Below are 9,267 nucleotides of genomic sequence, written 5' to 3' on the forward strand. Positions count from 1 at the left end.
TAAAAAGGAGGATAGATCCTTTGAGACATGGATCTCTTAGACCGGTATTTGAGAATAGTTGTGAATAGGTTATCGGAAAAGTTCTTGGCCCAATCTATAATAACAGCATTTGTGGCAGCATCAATCAATGGTAACCATTCAGACGAAAACTTATTGATATCTGGCATCCCAAATAATCTACAAAGCATGGCCACAGCAAAACAATACGGAGAGGTGAGGGAACCGGTGTTGTACATACCATTTTTATCCTTTTTGAGCGGTTCATTTTTTCTAGACCAATCTTTAGTGGTCTCTGATAGGTTCGGGTTCTCCACCACAAGTTTTTTAATGAATTGTGAATTGTAAGTCGCATGCAGTTCAGGAAGATGATACATGAGTTTTAAGTCTTGTGCAGCGAATGACCCGATGAGCCCATGTCCTTGAATCTTGAATTGTCTGTCGTTCATTTCTGAATTGTCAAGTATCCACTTGATCATATTCGTATATGGGAAAATTTTAGGCCTTGCTGCTATCCGATGAAGGAATGAGCACGCCAGTTCTTCTAAGGATGCTTCGGAAGAGCCCTGTGAATCTGCAACAATGGTAACCTTCATTATTCTGGGGTTTTCTTCTTGAAGCAGTCTGTACATGCTTTCCCACGTCGATATCCCCGCGTCTCTGTTACAAGCTGTGTCTGTATATAAAGGTGCCATCTCCTTCACCTCAGAGCCCTGAGCCTTACTTTTCTTTCCCATTTCTTCCTCCGTATGGATTTGTATCGCCTTTTGGTCTTCGTTCCTGCAGCTCACAAATGGAAATGATTGATCAAGAAAGGTGATGGGAGAGTCTTAAATGCAGCAGATATATCAAATATGCCACCTTACGTGAAGTAATTCTTTGCAAAAGCACGCGTCTACATTTAATAGATGACAACTAATTCCTTTATTATCATTAAAAGCACATGATCTTAAGTTAGATTATGGTAAGTGGCTTTTCTTGAATAATGCGCCCAAAAGGTTCGTGATGAGGTGATTTTGCGATTTGGTTCGCAATCGTCGCAGATCGCGACATCGCATTATCGCACCATCGTGCTCTCGCATTATCGCACCATCGCGTTATCGCAATATCGCACACATCGCAGATCATAGAAGTTTTATGCTTGCCATATTTTTGTTAGCCCATTCCTACAATATGCGATCTTGCGATCGGGGTTATCGCAAATCAGAAAATCTTGAAGGCTTTCTCGTTGGCGTTACTTTATTGCGATGCGATATATCACTTAGTACGAGAATCTTGCACATACCAGTATTATACCCAAATGGAAGAGTTTTCCTATCATTTTATGATGCGACTTTTTAAAGATTTTTCTTATCATAAACTTAGGTTTTAAAGTATTCAAAAGATCTTCCTAAGCTTACGATGGTAACCTTATTTCGAAGAAAGGAAACTCTAGCTTTTCCTAAAGTTTTAACTAAGGGTCCCCATTCATTTAGTATTTTGGACAACACTTAAATGAAAAAAGGGGTTGGTTGTTGCTGGCCACAACAGGTCCTTGGTGGAAGAGTGGAGTTTTCTATAGGTCGGAACCTACATACTAGTAAACATATTGGCTATTACAATAGCTAGGGGGTTGTAGCTCCCTTCTGCTAGAAGATGAAGAACGAGAGAAGGTTGCAGCCTTCTACAGGTAGAAGCCTACGTACTGGTATGGGTCAGCACCAGTGCAAGATTGTAAATAGATTTTCTTATTATTAAAAGAAGACAGAGACGACAGAAGTAGGTGGTTTTCACCCAAATTGGGTTTCCACCTTAAATCTTGGTGTTCATGTGTGTTGCTTATGTGTAATAGTTTATTATGTTTATACTCCATATGGTTACTATTTAATGATTGATGAAGTACTGATGCACTGATTAAAGATCAACATATGATGAATTAACTGAATCATAATTTTACTGCATAAACGCTGGTTGCCTTAAAGACAGTTGCGTGTACATGCTAGTTCCCCTCTCTGAAGTAGCGTATATAAATATGATTATGAAAAAGAAAAAGTCTTGATCTGATAAAATTGATTCACCCCCCACTCAGTATTATTTCCAACAATTGGTATCGGAGCCAAGTTCTTCAGAAGAATTTTGATTGCTTGAAGGAAGATGCACCAAGATGAATAATCATGAAAGCATGGTATCCATCAGACTGCCAATATTTGATTGGAGTAACTTCGTTTATTGCAAAATAAGAACGAAAACCTATGTACAACATCTTGCAACAGATGCCTGGGAAATTGTGGAAGGAGGATATAAATTTCCAACAACAATTCCTAAAAACACGGCAGGTAAAAAGAAATATGAAACCAATGCCATAGATGTCAATATTTTATTGGGAATTTTTTCACAATCAGAGTTTGTCAAAGTTATGGAGCTCAAATGAGCCAAAGAGATATGGGATGAAATTGTTCAGAGCTACGAAGGAGACTCTCAGGTAAAACGTGCTAAGCTTCAAACTCTTAGAATTTAGTATGAAACTCTTAAGATGCATAGTGATGAGAATATAGCTAGCTACTTCTTACGTATAGATGAGGTTGTTAATTGTATGAAGAATATGGGTGAAGAACTAAAGGAAGTTACCTTAGTTGAGAAAATTTTGAGATCCTTGTGTGCTAAATTTGAATCAAAAGTGTCTGCCATAGAAAAAAATAGGATCTGCAAAATATCACTATGACACAGCTTCACGGAATCCTAACTACTTTTGGGATGAGAAAAAGAGGTCCATCAGATATGAGAGAAGCCACATTTAAAGCTTCAACAAAAGGAAAAGAAAAGGAAGAACACAATGAATCAAGACACGTTTAAGAAGAAGAAGATGAGGTAAATCTGGTCAAGAAGCCTCAATGGGGTTTTGGAAGGTTCAGAGGTAAGATACCTTTCAAATTCTTTGCTTATGGTAGAGTTGGTCATTATGCTGCCTGATGTCCTCATAAAGATAATATGAAAAAGGAAAGGAGTATGCAAAAGGGAACAGGAAACATGTTGTGAATAGAAGGAGTTACTATACTCATGAAGATAATGATGGTTAATCTAATAGTGATGAATATGAAACTGTTCAAGATTACATACTTCTCATGGCTTATGATAGTGATGATTTTTGGGATAGTTTAGAAGAGGATAGTGATGCTTTATCTAATAGTGATGATTATAGACTCATCATGGCTTATGATAATGATGATTTTTGGGATGCTTTAGAAGAGAAAATTTTTCATGAAGAAATATCTAAACTCAATTTTTTTTTAGAAGAAAAGAACATGATCATAGATACCTTGACATACCAACTTGTTGAAAAAAAAAACACAATGAAAAACTAGAATGTGAAATTGTGGGTCTAGGAAAAGATCTTGAGAAAACAAAATCTAAAGGATCAGAAACTTTAAATGAAATTATCAAAGGTTAGTGTTCTCCTCTGATAAAGACAGGTCTTGGATATACTGAAGAAGCATCTCAATCACAGAAGCCGCCAACCTCCACAAAAATCTATCTTGATGCAACAAAGACTAGTGAACAGTATGACAATCGTCAATAAAGGCATAAAGTCGATCACCAGGTAAATAGTACTCAATTTTATCCAAGGATGAATATCAATAGAAGCCGCAACCAACCTTAGAAAAATCATACTCAATTTGGTCCAAAGATGAATATCAATAGAAACTACAATCAACAGGTAAATAGATTCGATAGTCACAAAAAATTCTTTAATGGGCAATGTTTTTCATGTCATAATTTTGGGCATAAAGCTGCTCAATGTGTTGCTTACAAAACCATCATGACTGGAGAAGCACGAAATCAAAGGAATGTAACAGGGATCAAGAGAAGTTCCTATAATAACTTTTCTCCTCTCGAAAATTAAATAGAATGCTCAATTGTAACAAATTTGGTCATGAAGAATTTGAATGCAGGATCAAATTTTGGCAAATACCTCAAAAGGAGAAAATGCATTTAAATCCCAAGATATGGAGAAGAAAAGAATCTCAAATAAAAATATGTGGTATAGCATTGTATGTAGAAGAACGAGAAAATTAGTGGTACATCGACAGTGGATGCCCCGAACATATGATAGGTGAAAAAGAGAAACCTCACTCATATAATGCCTTAGAAAAAGAAAAGAATGCATCATTTGGAAATGAAACTATAGGTGTCATAAAAGGTAAAGGTTCTGTTTTCTTGAAAGAAAATATTAAAGCTAGAAATGTTATGTATGTAGATGGTTGAAATCATAACCTGTTGAGTGTCAGTCAAATGTGTGATCAAGGAAATGAAGTGGTGTTTCAATCAAACTAATGGTTTTTCATGAGCTTGATATAGGAGAGACCATGAGCAAAGTTAAAAGAACTCCAAACAACTTATACATACTCAAAGGAGGACAACAACAGTGCTATCTAAGCAAAAATGATGAAAACTGGCTCTGGCATAGAAGATTGGGACATATAAGCTTTTCTCAAATAAGAAAAGCATGCAAACTCAAGGCTGTTCATGATCTTCCAGATATTAGCATCCCCAACAATACAATATGCAAACCATGTCAAATTGGTTAGAAAGCCAGAGTTCACTGCATGGAAAAATAAGGGTCAGCTAGTAAGCCTCTTGAACTTATCCATACTGATATATGTGGACCAACAAGGAAAGAGTCACTTCGTGGAGAAGAATACTTTATTTTGTTCATTGATGATTTTTCCATAATGTGTTGGACAGGTGTTCTAAACCATAAAGATGAAGCATTTTAAAAGTTCCAAGCCTTCAAAGATTTGGTTGAAAATGAATCAGATCGAAAAATCAAATGCCTCAGATCTGATCGAGGAGGGTAATTTATATCGGATGAATTCTTTGACTTTTGTGAACAACATAGAATAAAAAGGGAATTCTCCACTACAAGAACACCTCATCAAAATGGTGTAGTAGAAATTATGAATAGAACAATTCAACAAATGGCTCGAGCCATGCTAGATGAATCTGGAACTCCTACAACCTTTTGGGGTGAAGCTGCATTCTATGCAATGACTATTCCCAACAAAGAAAATGTTCGGGTAAATATCACTCAAACTCCACATGAACTTTGGTATGGTAAGACTCCTACTATAATATACTTTAAAGTTTTTGGAAGAAAATGTTTTATCAAAAGGACTCATGAAAAACTTGGTAATTTTGAACCCAAATAAAATGAAGGGATTCTTCTTGGTTATTCTTCAAGAAGTAAATGATATAAATTTTATAATAAAAGTATTGAGAAAATTGTTGAAAGAATTGATGTTGTAGTTAATGAAGCATGCAGAAATAAAAAATACATAAAATTAACAAAAGATTATGACAATGATGAAGATGGGGATTACTTTCCCACATCAAATCAAAATTATATTGAAGAAGAAACCAATGAAGCACCAGAAGAAAATATAATGGTAGAAGAAAAGACTTCGTCCAGGTATGTTCAGGAAAATCATCCAAAAACTCAAATTTTAGGAGAAAGGGAGGCTCGTGTACAAACAAGAAGAACTATTACAGGGACCTCAAGCTATCTAGCATTACTATCCTCCACCGAACCTCATAATGTAAATGAAGCATGCAAAGATGAATGTTGGGTCAAGGCCATGGATGAAGAACTTGAGTAAATTGAAAAGAATGACACTTGGGAATTAGTTCCTACACCTCAAGATAAAAATATTATAGGAACTAAATGGATATTCGAGAACAAGCTGAATGAAAATGGAGAAATCATTAGAAACAAGGCCATACTTGTTTGTAAAGGGTATGTTCAACAAGAAGGTATATATTTTGAAGAAACTTTTGCACCTGTTACCAGACTTGAAGCCATACGAATGTTTCTTACTCTTTCCAGTTTTCGGAAATTCAAAGTATACCAAATGGATGTAAAATCATCCTTAATGGAGATTTAGAAGAAGAAGTTTATATTGAACAGCAAGAAGGATTCATCCTTGGAAATGATGCAAAACTTGTATGTAGACTCAAAAAGGCTCTTGATTGTCTGAAACAGGCTCCAAGGGCTTGGTATTACCACCTTGACAAATATCTACACCAACAAGGTTTTAAAAAAGGTTTTGAAGATAGAAATTTATATACAAAGATTGAAAATGATAAATTGCTAATTATTATTGTTTATGTTGATGATATCATTTTTGGTAGCAATGAAGAATCCATGAGACAAAATTTTGCTTTAGTAATGTAGCAAGAATTTGAAATTTCCTTGCTTGGTGAACTTACCTATTTTCTTGGTCTATAAGTTCAGCAAACTAAAGATGGTATTTTTGTTTCACAAACCAAATATCTCAAGCAGATCTTGAAAAAGTATGGAATGGAAGATTCTAAACATGTATGTACTCCAATGGTAACAAGATGCAGTATTAGCTCAAATGATGAATCACCAACAATACATCAACCAACTTACAGATCCGTGATTGACAGTCTGCTTTATCTAACAGGTACCTGACCTGACATCATGCATGCAGTAGGAATAGTTGGAAAATTCCAAGAAAATCCAAAGGAATCACACCTTTAGGCAGTCAAAAGTGTTTTCAAATATCTTAAAGGAACTCACGACTTTGGACTATGGACTATTGTATCTTAGAGATGCAGATCTTACTCTTCATGCATATGTAGATGCAGATTGGGCAGGAAGTGTTGATGACAAAAAAAATCACTAGTGGTGGTGCATTCTATATGGGTTCCAGGTTAGTGTCTTGGTTTAGTAGGAAACAAATTTCAATTGCTTTATCTACAGCTAAAGCAGAATATGTGGTTACTGCATCTTGCTGCACACAACAACTTGGAATGATGCAAACTTTGCAAGACATTCAGATCACATGTACTTCACTCATCTCCATTCTATGTGATAATACAAGTGCCATCAGTATTTCAAAGAATCCAGTCATGCACCCCAAGACCAAGCACATACCCATCAAGTAAAATTTTCTACGAGAACAAGTGCTTGAACAGAAGTTTAAATTGGAGTATGTCCCCTCAAAAGAACAAGTTGCTGATATATTCACTAAACCACTACCCAGAGAAACATTTGAATATCTCAGACAAAAGCTAGGATTTGTTTCTATATCATCGTGCCGTTAAATCCAATTTTTCAGAGGAAGTTTACTACACGCTGGTTTCATGAAGTATATGCGCAGGTTGCCTTGGTTGAAATCGTATATATGTTTTTCTAACAAAAAAAAAATAGTGGTAGCAAAGGTTTAGGGGGAGCGTTCACATTCCACATTGTTGGAATTATGGTTGCTAAACTCAACTATTTCTTAGTTGCATCAGTTATTAGTGTTATATAACTTCTTCTGTCATGGTTTATATTTCAATGAGTTCTATTGGTCATATGATGTAATTTATTTCCCTATTATCCTTGGGATGGATGATGTAATAGTTGTTATATTTCTATCATGTATAAACTTTGGTATATCCCCACTTGGTTAGGCAGATGAGTCAAATATGGTGTATCCCTACCTGTTTGGATGATTGATGTATGCATGAGTTTGTGGTCATAGGGAGGTCATACTAACTTTGTTGAGTTATAGTTTCATGTTATTATATTGAATCCTCTCTCTACAGACTCGACATGTACTCAAGGGGAGTATGGATAGCATCATGCAAAGGAGGAGAGTAGAATGATCCGCCCTTTGCCCTTGATGTCAAAGGGGGAGAGTATTTTGGTATTTTGGTGTTGTATGGTATCTATAACAGTCTTTATAGCTTGCAGTAGTCAACACCATCATGGTTGCCATCAAGTCCAAAGTGGGAGATTCTTGGCATTATGATACAAGTATTGTCCTTGATAGCAACTCTACAGGTCAACTTAGTTTTGATAAGAGGCTAATGGGAATAGTAAGAGGTAATAGGGTAGTGGTACAAAGGATTAGGAAGATGGAACTAAGGTCTATTGATTAGAATAGAGAAGTTTAAGGAAGAAGTTGATGTAAGAGTAGTTTAAGAGATACATGCAGGTTCACTTAGTCCAAGCAGCGTATACACACAGGTACTCAGAACAGAAATAGTGTATAACGTATACACGCACTCCCACAAAAGGAAAAGCACGTACATGTTGAAAACCATGGTTTTGGTCCGAGGTATTTGGTCCAAGGTATCTTTGGACAATGATATTGACCCTAGATATTTAGTCTGAGGTATTCGGCCCATGGTATTTGATCCAAGGTGTTGGTCCTAAGTGGATTTGGTCCATGGTATTGAGAAAGGCCAAAAACTATATAAAGAAGAGAGGATCATAATGCCATATATGTAAGTGAATAAGATTATAAGGAATACTTCTATCTTAAGTATATTTTATGTTGCAAGGTTATGTTTGGCACTAGATCTGAAATATTTATGTGCACCTTGAGTTCAATATTAAATTAGGATCATGAGACCTGAAATGACTTATTCTTGAAAAATCTGATATTGGTTAAGGCTAGATCTGATGTTTTGTGTTATTTATCATGATCTGGGTTTATCAGAAGTCTATAATTGTAGCAAAGTTTTGAGTCAATATTTGCAGATCTGTACGCACGTTCATCTCAGAAAAAGAGCGTATACACGCAGGTTCTATTCTTTCAAGTAGTGTATACAAAAGAAAGGCTTGATATTCAGAGATGACCGATCTATCAAATCAATATTGCTGATTTATTGCTGATGCTAGTTTACTATTGTTTATCAATGAAGTCTTCTTAGATCTGAATGTAAATTTGAATGCATGAGGAGGTTGATATTTGATTGATTGTATAACTGAGGAGAAGTGTTTTATGTTGCTTGCATGTGTAAAGTTTTGTAAGTTGACAGTAGATGTTCAATACACTGCTGGTTGGTACAGTTTGTGATTCAGAGATTATACGATTCAGAGTCTTTAGAGGTATATGTAGGTTGGGCTAAAGGAAGTAGCATATACATGCAGGTTTTTCTTCATTGAAGTAGTGTATATAGTCTCACACATGAATTTTTGAGGTTTCAGTTGGTTCTGAATGTTGATACATGTTTATGGGTTCAACATAGTGTTTTGATGACAGTGATTTGATTATTTGAGATTAACTACATGTTGGTTGATGAATTTTGGGTTTCTAAATTTGTGATGGGTTATTGATGAGTCAAGGTCTTCATATGTCTTGATATGTGTCACGAGCATCAAGTCTAAAAATTCATGAAACGTGGTCCCTAGTGGAAGAGTGGAGTTTTCTGTAGGTTGGCACCTAAGTACTAGTAAACATATTGGCTAGTAGAAGAGCTAGGGGGTTGTAGGTCCTT

The sequence above is a fragment of the Pinus tabuliformis genome, chromosome 7 (assembly GCF_031772625.1).
Source record: "Pinus tabuliformis cultivar Carrire ecotype Pingquan chromosome 7, CPIR1, whole genome shotgun sequence".
In the NCBI taxonomy this organism is placed as follows: Eukaryota; Viridiplantae; Streptophyta; class Pinopsida; order Pinales; family Pinaceae; genus Pinus; species Pinus tabuliformis.